Genomic DNA, 17010 nt, shown 5'->3' with positions numbered 1-17010 from the left:
GGTCAGTGCACCCCCACATGGGGGAGCTCTGCTCAGCCACAAGCCAGGCTAATGGCTGCCAGCACAGCGGTGGTGGTGGGAGCCTCTCCCGCCTCCTCAGCAGCACTAAAGATGTCTGACTGCAGCTTAGGCCTGCTCCCTGCTGGCAAGTGGACATCCCCCAAGGGCTCCCGGGCTGCCAGAGGGATGTTCTGATTGCCAGCTTAGGCCCAATCCCCCGGGGAGCGGACCTAAGCCAGCAGGTGGTCATCCCCTGAGGGATCCCAGACTGTGAGAGGGCACAGGCCGGGCTGAGGGACCGCCCCCCCAAGTGCAAAAATTTTGTGCACTGGGCCTCTAGTTAATAAATAAATATACTGGTAAGACTAAAGCAAAACAAATAAAAAAAAACAATTGTCATTCAAATCCCTGATTGCCTACATATAATATGCTATTTTTCTCTGATTGCTTTTATTAATTTTGGGGGAGGCTGGAGAAAGGGGTTGTATTTGGTTTTTAGCAGTTTGATTATATGTCTAGGCACAGATTTCTTTAAGTTTATCATGTTCAGGTTTTACTGAGCTTTAAGTACTTATAAGTTTATGTGTTTTACTTATAAGATATTACTTCTTTAAATATTTTTCTAAACCACCTTTATTATTTTCTTCTGGGATTCTGATGACATGAAAATTAGACCTTTCCACATCTTACCACAGTTCCCTCAGGAGGGAAGTTTTTCATTTGTTAAAAAAATATATATTTTTGTCTTGATCAAATTAGATAATTTCTATCCACCTCATTTCAAAGTCAATGACTCTTCCTTTAGTCATTTCTATTCCACTGTTCAATCCATCAATGGATTAATTTCAATTCTTGTGTTGTTCAGTTCTAAAACTGCTGCTTTGTTCTGCAATATACCTTTTATTTCCCTGCTAAAATGTTCTATCTTCCCATTTGTTTCAAGATTGTTGTCCCTTAGCTCTTAGACTATGATTATCATGGCTGCATTGAAAGTCTTCCTATCATAATTCCAGCATTGGTCATCTTGGATTAGTGTATGTTGTTTGTGTTTTTCCTTGTCAGTTGTTGAGATTTCCTTCATCCTGTATAAAATATCAAGTAATTTGCATTAAAATTATGCTATTAGATTATTCTATTAAATATGGTATATTTATAAATACATGTCTTAAATATGTATTAGATATTATGCTATTAGATTAGTATATCTTGTTTAAATCCTATGGAAAATATTAATACTTTCCTTTGACTTATCAGGCAATCAATTAAGTTAACTTGAGACCAAAAGTTCTAACCCACCTCTTGTGGTCTGTGATTCCAATTTCAATTCATTTTTTACAGTCTGTGCAGTGTTATAAATCTGTTTTGATTGTCCAGTCTGGGGTTTTATGCAGTCTTCTACTTTGTATTGCTGTTACCAAAGCTTTGGTATTTGTTTATGGTCAGATGCATGCTCTTGGGAATGAGCCCTGTCCTTATATATCTAATACTCTCTAGGTCTTAAAGGCTGAACTTCTAGGACTAGTGGCTAAAATGTAGGGCTTTAGTTTGCTTTTCTGCCATGCATTCCAACAACTGAATATGCCTCCAAAACAAAACAGTGGGAGGATAGAGAAGACCAAAAACAGTGAGAGTCTTTTCAGCAATGGGCTTGGGTGACTGTATGTCCAATGCAAAAGAATAAACTTAGATCCCTACCTCATACTGTTTCTCTATATGGTGATTAAGGGACAAGTTATCTGGTTCATTGTCTCAAATATAAATATGCAAAAATATTTTGAACCTTCCAGCCTCCTACTTAGGCATGGAGGTGGAGTGGTGGTAAAATATGCTGACCTTCTAGGAGGTAGGTGGTTGAGAGGAGCTCAAGGCCCCACCATTCTGTGTGAAGACATCCTGGAATTCCACCATGCACTGTGGCCCTGAACACTTTCATATTTTTCCTCTTTTTTTAGATGTGTTGCTTATTTATGAATTTTTTACCTTGGTTGTCTAGAACTTGTCCAGGTAAGTTTCTCCAGAGAGTAAAATTTTGGAGAGGAGAGTAATTATCTGGCTTTCAGAAGTAAGAGAGAAGATCAGTGGTTCTAGTGCTTATCCTATACTAGAGGCCCAGTGCACAAAAATTTGTGCACTGGAGAGGGCGGTCTCTCAGCCCAGCCTGCTCCCATCACATACTGGGAGCCCTCAGGGATGTCCCTGCTCTGCTTGGGGAGTGGGCTCAAGCCACAGTCTGGCCTCCCTTTGTGGGAGGTGACTGGGCTGATCAGGGGAAGGCGCCAGCCCCATCACCCCGCTGTTGCAGCCACTGCCAGTCACCACAGCCACCAAGGTGTTTTCATCAATACAGACTCCAGTCCCTTCACCATGAAAAAATGACAACTTTCTTTAGGTGTTTTCAAGATGTGTCTTTCATAGGATGTGACATTTACTGCCAGTCACCGCAGCCACCAAGGTGTTTTCATCAACACTGACTCCAGTCCCTTCACCATGAAAAAATGACAACTTTCTTTAGGCATTGTCAGGATGTGTCTTTCATAGGATATGACATTTCTTTTTTTCTTCTATCCTCACCTGAGGATATGTTTCCATTGATTTTTAGAGAATGTGGAAGAGAAAGGGAAAGACAGAGAGAAACATCAAAGTGAGAGGAATACTTTGACTGGTTGCCTCCTGCATGAGCCCTGACCTGGGCCCAGGCCAGGGAGTAGCCTGCAACCTAGGTACATGCCCTTGGTCAGACTTGAACCCAGACCCTGCAGTCAGCAGGCCAAGGCATTATCCACTGAGCCAAACGAGCTAGGGCAGGATATGACATTTCTTAGCCCTCCAGCATTGGACCTTCCTTTTTATCTCCAGGAGTGTGGTGAAAAACCCTAGATCACCTTATTGGATTCTTATCACCCAAGTTACTAAGAATATTACCAGTGGCATACAGGGAGCTTAGCCAAAGAGCAGTCAGAAAAGGTTTTTCCTCTGTATTTCATACCAATTGCCTCTGGCCGAGTCATTAGGCCTGGGCAGGGGACCTCCAGCTCCCCATGATCGCCAACTCCGCCCCTGCACCCCACGATCGCTGGCTCTGCCCCTGCTCCCCACCATCACTGGCTCCCTCCCTGCTCCCTGTGATCGCAGGCTCTGCCCCTGCCCAGGCCTAATGCCTCTGACCAAGGTGTTAGGCCTGGGTAGGAGACCCCCAGCTCCCTGCCATCGCTGGCTCTGCCCCTGCTCCCCGCCATCGCCGACTCGGCCCTTGCCCTGGCCTAATGCCTCTGACCAAGGCGTTAGGCCTCGGCAGGGGACCCCCAGCTCCCCGCCATCACCAGCTCAACCCCAGCCCAGGCCTAACACCTATGGCAGAGGCATTAGGCCTGGGCAGTAGTATTGCTATATGGAGGCACTTAGGTTGGGTTCTCCTGCCTTAATAAACCAGTTGTATTTTTTCGTGTTCTTACCAAGTAGAAGGGTTTTTTTTGTTTGTTTGTTTGGTTGGTTGTTTTTATTACTGTCATATTTTCTTCAATATTTGTCTATATGGATTTAAAACTTTGTTTTCATTCCTGTAATATAATTTAGTGTGTTCTTTGGAGAGAAAGAAATTAAACAAGGTTTTTCAGTATGCGATGTTTAACCAGAAGTTTAATGTATTGTTTTATTTAAATAAATACAAAATAATTTAGTCAGAAATTATAGAAAACCAAAAAATGCCTTTATCGTTGTTATTGGACTTTACCTTTCCAAGTTAGATAATGCAACTAAGAGAATAATAATAAAACCACCGTCTCCCAGTTCTCTGAGGAGGTCAATGGAAAGAATGAGTCAATGAGAGGTAAGTCCCTACATCTGATGCATTATTTTGGGTGAGATAGTCCTGTGAGAAAAATGGCTCTGTTCTAATTGAAAAATTATGTGAGACTAAATCCATGAAAGGAATAAATTATGATTACAGATATGATTGCTAAAATTTGCATATCCTTTATGTTTGAAGGGCATCTTAGTACTCAACCTGACCCTTGGACTTTTCTTGGATAAGAGCCTTGGCAGGAACCCAGCACAAGTAATTTACGGTTTAAGAGTGTGATTTATGTCACATCCATCATCTTCTACCTCATTCCAAGGGAAGAATCCCCTGACCATGAGAGAATCCTGGCCCAGGACCAGGGAGCAGTGGTGGTGTGTAATACTCCAACAGCCACATGATAGAAGTGAATTAGGTTAAAGTTAAAATAGGGCATCATTCATGCATTTGGTTGTTTCAGGAGCCATGTGCAACATACCAGCTGAAGCAATGCAAACTCTATGAGAAATCTCAATAGTTACTTCTGGTTGCCTTAAGCATCTCTGTTCTTCTAGTTCATTAACATGGAAATAGAGTTAATATGAGACTTGTTTGCAGTGGTTTAAACAAAACATTTCACTTTCAATCACCAAAATAGAGCAATTTTAAAGCTGTTCTCCAAGATTAATGACAATGAAGGTCATGGGCTTCAGCAAGGAAATTAGCAAGTACAGTGATGTCTGCAGCAGGTTTGCAGAGCATTTGCCTCTGAGATAAAACCTTGATTTTTATTTTCAAGGATATCCTATAGTAGGCAAAGGTAATGCAATTATTCTCAGAGGAAGTGCACAGTGATAGAACAATGGGAACACCTAAAAGGTGCCCTTAACCATTCTCATATAAAGGGAAGACTGAAAAGGCTCTGTTCGTTCATTTATGTTGTCGTTATAAAAGGCCTTGGAAACTAAGGTTCATGAATGTAAATTGCTAGGGAAGCATTGACATAATAGATGGAGGAGAAAATGTTCTTCAAAAAATGTTTCTACAAGCACAGCTTGGGTATAGAGTTCTTTGAAATGTGAGAATACTGCTGTTCAAATTTGAGAAGGAGACTTTTTTTTCTCTTGGGCATCTATTGGACATAAATGAGTATTAGACTCTGTACATCTTGATTTTTTAGAACAGTACTATGTGTATGATGTCAGTGGTGCCTGAGCATTTATAAATTTTGATCATCATATTTTACACAAATCATATTCCAGATCTTACTTAATGTTGTTAAGATAAATTTCCAGGCAAAATGGACACAATTTAAAACATGATGGCAAATGTATAAACTTGTCTATTTTATTTTCTAAGTATCCATACCTTTTATCTAATTTTCTAGTTTATGTTGCAGGATGAATTAATGGGCCATATTTCCCCAAAATAAGTGGGAGTGGGGTCCTTGGGGTAATGCTGAAGTAAGCATTTTCAGAAGCCCCCATGGGAGGGAGGGATGTGGAAAAAGGCTTTCTGGGCATTGTAGGAAATAGGCCTCTGTGATCCATCTTCCGCATAGTCAACTTTTATCAGAAATGGTTGCTGAATTCCCCAGGGCAAACAGGGAGAGGGTATACAAGCAAAGAACTGTGTAGTGAGCCAGCATCAGGGTGGAAACCCCTGAGGCACCCAGGACAAAACACCTCACACCCACCTCAACAAGATGGGGGAGATAACTAGAAAAGGCCTCAGCCCACCTTTTTTTAATGACCCGATGGGAGACAATGAGACCTAGATGATGTATGAGGAAAAGTATTAACTCCATAGCACTCAGCCAGTGAGGAACCGGAGGAGGGACTCTCGCACCCCAGGGAGAAATAGCCTGTGATCGCTGCTCTGTGTGCGCCTGTTCACCTGGACACCCGCTCTTGCAAGAACATATGAAAGGTCTCCTTTTCACCATACTTCTGTCTCTGAGTCCGTTATTTGAATTTAGACAGGTGAGCATTTGTCACAGTGAAGTGACATTTCTCACGTTCCAAAGTCCCCGGCCCCTTCAGCCAGTCCTAGAAAAGGCGCAGCTGGGGCGCCAGCAGAGCCAGAGGCAAGGCCGGTGCCCAGAGCTTCCGTTCCATGTGGCAGAGGGTGTGGTTCAGCATTCAGTCCAGATTCAGCCCATCAAGCTATTGTGAGGAGTCCCACAGGGCCGTGAGCCATGTGGCAGGAAAGCACAGCCCCAAGCAGCAGGAGTCCCAAGAGGGCCTGCTGGGTGTGTGAGAGAGAGCAAGGGAACGCTCATTGTTTGGAAGTTTAAATATTTAGGTTTCCTGTGCTTTCAGTGGCCACGCCCATCCTGGCCACTGACTTGTTTCCAGGTGTGATTGACAGGCAAACAGGTAGGCACCTTCCCACATCACTAAGACCTTATTGGGCATGTGTCTCTCTGGTCTTCCCTTTCCTGTTAAGTAATAACCAAGTTATTACAACAGCATGAGCTATAATAAAATAACCACAGAAAAATATCTCAAATTCTGTATGTCAATTCTGTAGTCTTGATACCATTTTATGGCAATGGTTGTAACAGTAATCAGTTATATTCATTAATGTATTTTATCCTAGATAATATTGATGCATACCATGCTCAAAAAGTAGTATTTCCAACTGAGATTTAAAATGTAATTGGAGTGAAATTTGCTTTGTAATATGTCTATTAATTTTATATTTAAAAATATTGTAGCTGGAAAATGTAGTTGATGATAGTGTTTACCTTACTGGGTTGTTATAACATTGAGCTGGCTTAGTTCATTAAATAAAAGGGGACATCTGTAAGCCTTTCAACAATAAAGATAAATTTAAAAATGCTTAAAACAGTGTCTAAAGCATAGCAAATACTCAATAAATTATATTTATTATATTTATTACATAATTTATAATATATGTTAGCCTCAGTTACAGTTAGAGTTAAATGTAGTTTTATGTTCCACCCCTGAATTTTTTTGGTTCTTGTTCAACTTTCCTATACTTAGATTAAAATCTTAATCTTCATTTAAAAGTCTAGAATTACATCTTTCATCCCAGTAAATACTTCTTCCACATTTACAAATGTTATGAAATCCTTAACAATTCCAAATGTTCTCTATAACTATGATCTGGTTGTTGGGCCCCACACAAAAAAATACAAACTTATAGGAAAATCACCAATTAAACATATCACAAGAGTAAATGCATTTTTTTTTTCAAGAAAATGTGTATGGTAAACAGTGTTTTAAAATATAGTTTTGCTTTAGCATTTTCTTTTCAGATTCTCTACTAAGAAAATATTAAATCAAAAACAAATTTTGTTAAGATGAGATTTTCACACAAAATGTTTCTGATAAATATCAACAGGCATAGAAACTTATTAAGAGATTTATTAGATGTTTTACCCCCACATACAAAAGTAGAATGAGTCATATTCCTCATACTTTGTTCTTATAAATGTCATAAGTAGTGACATTAGTGGAGACCAAATTGTCAAACCAAGGTCAAACTGAATTTTGGATACAACAACACAATGGCATCGTGATCTCCATTACTTTAGATTCTCTTAAACATTAACCCATTTCTCATTGAACTTATCATTCAGTGGGAAACATAAAAGGCTGTGCTTAAGATTTTATCTGTGACTATTATCTATATGTATACAAGGCTAATATGCAAAGTGTCCCCTTGGGAGTTTGACCAGGAGACCTGGAGTTCGATCATTTGCTGTGATGTGTGCTGACCACCAGGGGGTGACAAGGAACTAAGGAAGGCCCTGGCCAGCAGCTGGAAGGAAGGTCCCAATCGGCCCTGATCACCAGCCAGGCATAAGGACCTTAAACATGCACAAATTTTGTGCACCAGGCCTCTAGTATTAAACCTAAAACTGGCTTAATTTACCTACAGGTGATGCTTCCTTTATAAAATGTTTCTGTAAGGAAGCCATAAACCATGTGACCTCAGAAATAAAAAGTTTTGATTTGGGGCTGCTAGTGAGAGAGAACAAAGACATTTTCAAGTTTCAGAAATTCTTCTTTCAGGAGGTTACAGGTTTAAAGGGTCTCTTTGGAAAGGGGGTCCATTAAGTATAAAGCAGGACACAGATAAAGCTAAGAGGAATGAGGTCCATTTTCCAGAAAGAGTATACTGATAAGCTCAATAAGTTGTGAATACCTAGCCCAAGTTAAGATTCAAATCCCTGCTGAGAATCAGATATAAGTCAGGAATGGAGGGAGAGCTCTATTGATATAGGCCATGCTCGCATGGAAGAGACTACTAGTAGGCTTGTAAATAAGACTCCTGCCAGACACACAGGATTTGGACTTAAGTTAGTGAACCTACTTCTGAGTACTACTTACACAGTTGACATCATTTCTACCACTCCCCAGTTGAGGTTGAGCTGTTCAGATGCTACCAGATCTAGGCCATACCAGCAGGTAAAGGTCTCTCCTCTCTCCAATGATCAGAGGAAAGGATCAACAGGTAGTAGGATTCCAAAGGCAAGCCCAAGTAGAGTCTGAATATTTTATTCTTTCTAAATATATTTTATTGATTTTTTTACAGAGAGGAAGGGAGAGGAATAGAGTTAGAAACATCAATGAGAGAGAAACATCCATCAGCTGCCTCCTGCACACTCCCCACTGGGTATGTGCCTGCAACCAAGTTACATGCCCTTGACTGGAATCGAACCTGGGACCCTTGAGTCCTCAGGCCGATGCTCTATCCACTGAGCCAAACCGGTTAGGGCCAGAGTCTGAATATTTTAGAAGGTGCCTCATCAGAAAATGCTGAGTTTGGTTCCATGGACTTAAATGCATCAGAAAGTACCTCCCTTCTCTTCTAGAATAAGGGATTCCAAGGAATGTACTTCCTCAGAAGGCCTTCACATTACCTTGTGCTGGGACATTAAACTTGAGAGAACTTGATCTGACTTCCTGAATGGAACATGCTCCTCACCCCGTCCTCACTGCCAGGACAGAGACTAATCCACTCTTCTGGGGTCGGCAACCTTTGTATTGTCCCCTACAGAACTTAACAACTGAGATTAACTAGTTAACTGCAAAATAAAAAATATACAGCTGCTTCAGTTCAGAGTTTCTCTAGTGTAGGTTTATCAAATTGTTAATTTAACTCCTATCTTCATAATCTAGTCCTGCCTTTTTGGGGAAAGTAAATAACGCTGCCAAATGCTGAGCATTCACAGTCTTGCTCTCCAGTGTAATTTCCCCCGGAATTGGGCTTCTTCCTCTATGCTTCTCTTATACTCAATAGATTGTACTTTAACCACCCCTAAAAAGCAGAAATTGACACCCATGTCCTCAAATCCCCTGACTTTCAAATGGGCACATCTGAGTTTACTGAGATTTGGCTGCATCTTGCCCTTTGTTTTGGGATTGCTTTCTATGTTCCTGGGCTGGCTGCCTGGGTTGGTCTGTGTTGAGCGGATACACCCCTCATCCTTATTCATATAGAAGCCAGCATTTTGACCAGAGGAAGATTTACCTTGAGGCTAACTGAGCTTAAGCTTCGGGGCCTCTCACTCACCTGTCAGAGCTGAGAACTGACAAGTGTTCTACATGGAAAAGGAACATTCTGATAGAATCAGACAGCATTTCTATGTAAGCAATTCTGGTCACTTTTCCAAAAAAATCTAAGACGAAAGAGCAGAATCTCTAAGAACCCAGTTATTTCCTGTGATTCCTTTTCTTTTCTCAATAAATAGTCAAGTTCATACCTAATTTTGTATTATTTTTCTACAAGAGTGCTCCCCCACCTCTGGCAAATAGCTTAGCTTCAGGTCTCACAAAACCTGCATTCAGCCCTGCTTTTCGGCATTACCCTGTTATTTTTGCAGCCTGCAATGTTCTTGCCTTGTTCACTGGTGGATGAGAGGTAGGGGCTGTCTCTCGGTGTTGCTCAGTTCACACCTGGGAATATATTAGCTGTGCAAGAACTCACACTAATTGTCTAAACCTCCGATAGGTTTGTCCGGGACAGTCGCTGCCTCTCCTGCTCCATAATTGGCTCAGTGGTGACTTACATTTCCTTGTTGCTAACTTGCTTTTTTTCTTCTTCCTAGCCTGTTTAGCTTTTTATTTCTTCCCCATAGAACACTCTTTGATGAGAAATGTTACAAGAAAATCGTCGTGACTCCCTTAATCCATGAAACAATTAATTAAAATTCATGGAGCATTCCCTATAGACACACCTTTCTATAGGAGCAGCTAGTTAGTTCCCCTGCCTCAACAATTTCCATATCTTTATAACACAATCTGCTTGAATATGCAGAGGCAGTCCCCCTTCTGGGCTCTGGTTCATCGCAAAACTGGATTCTCTGACTGACTTCTTCCATAAAAGACAAAAGCTGTCAAATTAGGTAAAAACAAAACGCAGCAATGTGCTGCTCACAAGAAAACTTGCTTCAGACAGAGCGATAAAGAATGGCTGAAAACAATGGGGTAAATCAAGAGATAGCCAGCAAGTGTAAACACGGGAAAAGGCAAGAATGTCAATGCTTCATCAGAAAAGCTTAGATATAAGATTCAAGACAGTAAACCATGTAAAGAAGGATGTTCTTTTTAAAAATAGTTTTATATGTTTTTTATATGATTTCAGAGAGAGGAAGGGAGAGGGAGAGAAAGAGAAAGAGAATCATAGGTCAGATCAGCTGCCTCCTGCATGCCCCCTATTGGGGATGGGGCCTGACACCCTGGCATGTGCCCTGACCAGGAATCGAATCATGACCTCCTGGTTCATAGGTCAATGCTCAAACATGAGCCATACCAGTCTTGCAAGAAGGATGTTCTTAAATTGAAATAGGCACAACTCATGTTTCTGTCACAATCTTAGCCCAGTATGTATCCGTATAGAAAATATATTCTGTATTACAAATGTAAGGGAAATTGATAAAAATCAAATTGTGTTATAAATCTCATGAAATTATTTGAAGGTTAACGACCAAAAACAAGTAAGGAAAGTGATAAACTATAATATGTGTGTGTATACACATACATATGTGTACCTCAAGCATGTCAACCTTGCAGCCCACTGGCCACATGCGGCCCACAACGAATATTTTTCGGCCCGGCCAATATAACGGTATGTAAGAAACATTTTAATAAAAATTTCATAACTTAATTTTTACAATATCCTGTTATACAGAATTATTAATAACGAACTACAGTGTTCACTAATGACTGATTACTGTAATCATGTTGCATCCATTTCCCTTACATGCCTTACACGCAGGCGCACCATTCTCTCCACTAACACTAGCAGCGAATACTTTAGCAGCCGATGGCCACATCGTTTATCTTGTACTGATTTGTTTGGTGTGCACAACAGAAAATATTTTGCTTTCAGAAAACAAGAAAATAGGTTTATTTGCATTACGCTTATTAATTTGTGCAGTTATTCAGTGTCTGGTAAGTTAACATTCAAGAAAAAATATTAACTTTTATTAAAATGTTCTATTATTTTATGTTAACGATGACTCATTTATTCCAGCCCTTTGTATTCAGCATGTCTCTATAGAAATAAACCTACATTTCTATGAAAATTGAATTTTTTATTCTTTTTCAGCCCACATATACTTAAACCTGTGTATTTGGCCCATGTTAGCCTTTGAGTTTGACATGCTTGGTGTACATGTATCCATAAATACATGTACATGTATATGTATTATCCATTTTTCTTATACCCACTTATGAAAGAATAGCATGTATTTGGTTGATAAGAAAGTTTTACATTTTAAAATAGAGATTTCTTAGGTAATATTCTCTGATAATAATCAAATCAAATCAAAAATACATTGTAATTATATTGCCAAAAGATCGGTACCCTTGCTATTCATGAATCAAAAAGAAAATGACAAAATATATAGAAAAAAATACAGCAAAGGCTTCATTCAGAGGAAGTGCATAGCTTTGCATACTAAAGACGATAGACTGCAATATAAGGAAATTAGTACTAATTTTTAGAAATTAATACAAAAAACAACAACAAAAGAAACCTTCAAGAGATCATAGGTAATGATAAGACATAAAATTAATGAAAAAGAAAAAAATTGGTTGAAATAAACTGTAAAGACAAATGTATAGTCTGTTTGAAAAGACAAATAAAATAGAAAAACTCCTATGAGCCTAATTAAGAAAAAAAGGTAAAAAAAATATGTAAGATTACAATAAGAAAGGAAACAAAACTATAGATATAAAAAAACTAAGATGATAATAAGACATCATCATATGGGATATTAGATAACAAATTCAAAAATGTAGGAAAATTTTTTTATTCAATTTGACCTGAATTCTAAATTTTAAAAAATAGAAAACTTTTTTAAGAAATGAGATTTATAGATCTACCCTTTAAAGGTTCCAATATGCAGTGGTATTGATATCCCATGAGTTCACAGGTGCCGAACAGATAATTTCATGAGGTTTAAATTATTCTTGGCCTGAAAGAATAAAAGACCCTTATGTTACTCATGAAGCCAGCATATTTCTAATGCCAGAAACAATTTTATTTTTAAGGGAAAAAATACCACTTATTTTCAATGGTACAAAAATGTTAGAAAATGAATCTGGTAATATATTTTAAAAATACATAAAATTTATTCAAGAAAGAAAAGAATGGTTTATTATCATAAAATGTATCAAAGATTAAATAAGAAAATCTTATGGTTCTATCCACGCATACTGAATATAATTTTATAAAATTTAACAGGCATTTAAATTAAAAAAAAACTGTAAATAAAACAGTGCTACAAATGGGCTATTTAAATATAGATTTTTTTCACCCAAACAAATTGCAAAACACTAATCTAGAACTAGTCAAGGCTACATCTCAGAATTTCATTGCACTCTTTTCATTGGTAGCTCAGTTTATTGTGATGGCTTAGCATTAATTGTAGGATAAGACACTTATAAATATCTTCTTTACCTCATCTTTATTAAAGATTACATTTTCTCACCACGATTCTGGAACCTCTTCATCTCTGAGCCTTGGAGGGCGATGTGAAAATTACTGAAATCCAATGTCTCATAGTGTTTTTCTTTGGGGAAATGGGCTTCTGGGAGAACTGTCCCCAGGAGTCATTTCCAGCAGTTGCTCCACCCATTTCTGTTGTACAGGTCGGAGACCAGCCACTGCAGGGTTAGAATTTTTAGTACAGGGTTCTGTGACTGCTCTCACGGACCCACACCGTGCTGCTCATTTGACTAAGTCAATGAAAGCACCTGCTGATACAGGGACATTGTGCCGTGCTTGAGGGAAGATGGGGAAAATCCACCACAGCAGCTCCTGGGTCCTCCAAAGTGCACCTCATCCTTTTCCAGAAGGCAGGGCTGCGATCCTGGCCGCAGGACAGCACCCTGAAAAGATGTTCCTGGGGGGGGTGGGGGGGGGTGCTGCCTGTCTTCATGCCAACCACAATGTGCCCAGCTGGCTCACACTCTACTTCATCACAGACAATTGGGCACAGATTTGAAATGCAAACCAATAGTTATGTCACCATGAAAAGACTGTCTTCAGTGCTAGGTTTAAAGGCTTCATTTGTTTAAGTCAATGACCTGGTGACCATCTGGAGGGAAGCCTGTAAAAGCTGGAGAAAAACCAAATCCTTGAGGAGAGCCCAAGATATTCTCGGGCTGCAGCCCTGTTAGGGAACCGGCTCACCAGACTGCTGTGAACTGGCCCAGCTGCGTGATGGCTGGGGCCCAGGGCCACAAGAAATCAGGGCCCCAGCGAAGAGTGTGGAAGGCAATCTCCCCTTCCCTCCAAGGGATTGAAACCTCTGCTCAGAGAATGCTTGGTATTGGGATGGAGTGGACGAGAGGCTCTGCCAAACTACCAGCCGAAGGCCCACTGCACCGCTAGCCTGGTGTGAAGATATTGCCCTCATGCCCTGCCCTGGGACAGCACGGCATACTCTCAATTCTGATGCTCCCCACATGTACACCCAAGTCTCCACAGGGGAGGAAGATGCTGAAGGGACACAAGCCTACCCTTACCTATGTGAGTTGGTCAGTGCTCCTGGTAAAAACTGACAGAGCCTGGAAAGAGGGAAGTGGAGCAAAGCCTGGATCAACTGGTGGGGAGGCGGGGGGGAGGAGCAGGAAGCAAATAATCTATTATAGAGAGACTAGAGGCCCAGTGCAAAGATTTGTGCACATTGAAAGGAAATTAATTAGCAGGTAGCCAGTGGGGTGGGACTGGGCCAGATGGGCCGGACATACCCTGGAGCCAACCTCCCGTGGTCTCTCCCTGGTCTGCCCCATCTGGGGCGGTGCCAGGTCTCTGAGGGCATCTGCAGAGTAAGTGAAGTCCAGTAGGTGGGATCCCTCAACCCGGCCTGAGGCGATCAGGCTGAACGCAGCAATCCGACATCCCCTGAGGGGTCCCGGAGTACGAGAGGGCAAAGTTTTCACTCAGCAGCTCCTACTTTGAGCATCTGCCCCCTGGTGGTCAGTGTGTGTCATACCTACCGGCCTGTTGGCCATTTGGCCAGTTGGCCCATCGCTTAACCTTTTATATATATGGACTAGAGGCTCGGTGCACAAAAATTTGTGCACTCAAAGGGGGGGATCCCTCAGCCCAACCTGTGCCCTCTCGCAGTCTGGGACCCCTCGGGGAATGATGACCTTCGAGCTTAGGCCCACTCCCTGGGGGATTGGGCCTAAGATGGCAGTCAGACATCCCTCTGGCAGCCCAGGAGCTCTTGGGGGATGTCTACTTGCCAGCAGGGAGCAGGCCTAAGCTGCAGTCGGATATCCTTAGCGCTGCTGAGGAGGCAGGAGAGGCTCCCACCACCACTGCTGTACTGGCAGCCATCAGCCTGGCTTGTGGCTGAGCAGAGCTCCCCCTATAGGAGCACAGTGACCACCAGGCGGCAGCTCCTGCATTGAGCGTCTGCCCCCTGGTGGTCAGTGTGTGTCATAGTGACCAGTCATTCCCAGTCGTTTTGCTGTTAGGGTCAATTTGCATATTATTTTTTTATTATATAGGAGTGCCTGGCCAGCCTGGGGGAGGGGCTGATGGCTGTTTGCAGGCTAGCCAAAGCTCCTTCAGTATGGGAGTCCCCACTGGGGTGCCTGGCCATCCTGGGTGAGGGGCTGAGGGTCGTTTGCAGGCTGGCCACAGCCCCTTCAGGGTGGGGGGTCCTGCTGAGGTGCCTGGACATCCTGGGTGAGGGGCTTATGGCTGTTTGCAGGCTCACTAAGCCCCCCAGTGGGGACCCTCACCCCATGAGGGTGTGGCCATCCTGGGTGAGGGGCTGATGGCTGTTTTCAGGCTAGCCAAGCACCCCAGCCACCAAGACCCCAGTCGAGGCTGGCTGGGAGCAGGTATCTGGGATTTATTTGTCTTCTATAATTGGAACTTTGTTGACATGAGGGGAGGCCACAGCGAGCTCAAGGCTTGCGGGAAGCTTGGCTTCTTCCATCACCAGGGCAACCAAGCCTCCTGCTTGCTCCAGCTCTGTGGCTGCTGGCCGCCATCTTGGTTGGGTTAATTTGCATATAGTTGCTCTGATTGGCTGTTTGGGTGTGGCTTAGGGTATAGCGAAGGTACAGTCAATTAGCATCTTTGTATTTTATTAGTGTAGATGAGGAAACTTCAGGTGGCAAGACCATGTGTGAGCTGAGACTCCAAGCCTTTACATGTGTCCCACTGTCGCATTGAACTTTAATTACAAAACATAAATTCAAAGATAAAATTATTATGAAGTCCAAGATGGCAACCATAGAGCATTGAACCCCAAACATAAGCCCTTCTTAGCATAGAGCCCTGTGCAACTGCACAGCAGACACATCATGCTGGCAAATGGGCAAGTTCCCTTAATATGGGAGATGGTTGTGTAAGTGAAACAGCAACGGACTGAGAATAGGAGCCTTTAGCAGTGATTGGCTTGGCCATTAACTCTGCTGTTACCCAGGATGTCATTGAACCTCCATTTCCCCATCTATAATGATAAAAGTGTAGCATGCTAATTAGACCAGACATCTTCCTGGACATCCTTCCAGACGAAGCCGGGGCTGCAAGGGAAGCCCAGGTCCCAGGTGCCTGCTGGAGCCTGGAGGGAAGCAAGGTGCCAGAGGGAAGCCGGTGCCAGCAGCTGGGGAAAGGAAGGCCCACTCTTGCATGAATTTCATGCATCAGGCCTCTGATCTATAAAATAAGAAGCTTTTCAAGTTCTAGTGCACTAAGTTGGAATCTCAAGGAGTGAGACCCAAGAATCTATATTTTTACATAATTCCCGGTTCTTGCTACCCCATCAGCTACACAGACCATCAGCGTTTGTATCCCCTGGAAAAGTGTTATAAATGTAGAATATCACCCCAGAATTCAGTATTCATTTTCACAACATCCCCAAGTGATTTGAATGCACATTAAAGTTTGGGAAGCACTGCTTTTCATGATGAGCCAGGTATCGGAGCCGTCAATGTAGAATACCTCTAAGGCCTCATTCAGTGACCAACATAATAATTTTACATGACAACTAAACACCAACAGCAGTTAATGCCCGCATTAGGGAATTAGGTAAATTCATTAAGAAGGGTCTTGCTTTCACTTATGTTTTAAGTCTGAAACGTGTGTTTGTTTAAATGGTTTTATTCTGTTTTCATTACAGTCCTTAGTGAATGTTTACTCATACTAATTGACTTAATCTTTCCACTGTGTTTAGGAAAAAAGAAGAAGGAATTTTACACTAATGTTTTTATCTACCAGTCTCTGCAATTTAAGCATAGTCCTCCCCTTAAACTTAAGGAGATTCATTTACTAAAATAATAACTATGTTAATTTTAGGACAACTCTTTGCCAACATCAGACTTCAATTTCCTGTCAGTCTTTAGCTAGAACATATATATTATGTTTTTCAAAGTAAACAGATTGTATTAGATGAAATTTTTGCTGAAATTTTATCCTGTATCAATCTTTGAACAAATATGCTAATTTCCATGGAAACTGGAGAGCAGACTGACCAATTTTCCATATTAGTCATTTTATACTCAGAATCTTTTTAGACTGTAATGAGTATTAACTATAGCAGCGGTTCTCAACCTGTGGGTCGCGACCCCTTTGGGGGTCGAATGACCCTTTCACAGGGGTCGCCGAAGACCATCGGAAAACACATATATAATTGCGTATTGTTTTTGTGATTAATCACTCTGCTTTAATTATGTCCAATTTGTAACAATGAAATTGGGGGTCACCACAACATGAGGAACTGTATTAAA

The sequence above is a fragment of the Myotis davidii genome, unplaced genomic scaffold (assembly GCF_000327345.1).
Source record: "Myotis davidii unplaced genomic scaffold, ASM32734v1 scaffold35, whole genome shotgun sequence".
In the NCBI taxonomy this organism is placed as follows: domain Eukaryota; kingdom Metazoa; phylum Chordata; class Mammalia; order Chiroptera; family Vespertilionidae; genus Myotis; species Myotis davidii.
The sequence above is the reverse complement of the archived record's forward strand: the minus strand, read 5'-3'. Positions refer to the sequence as shown.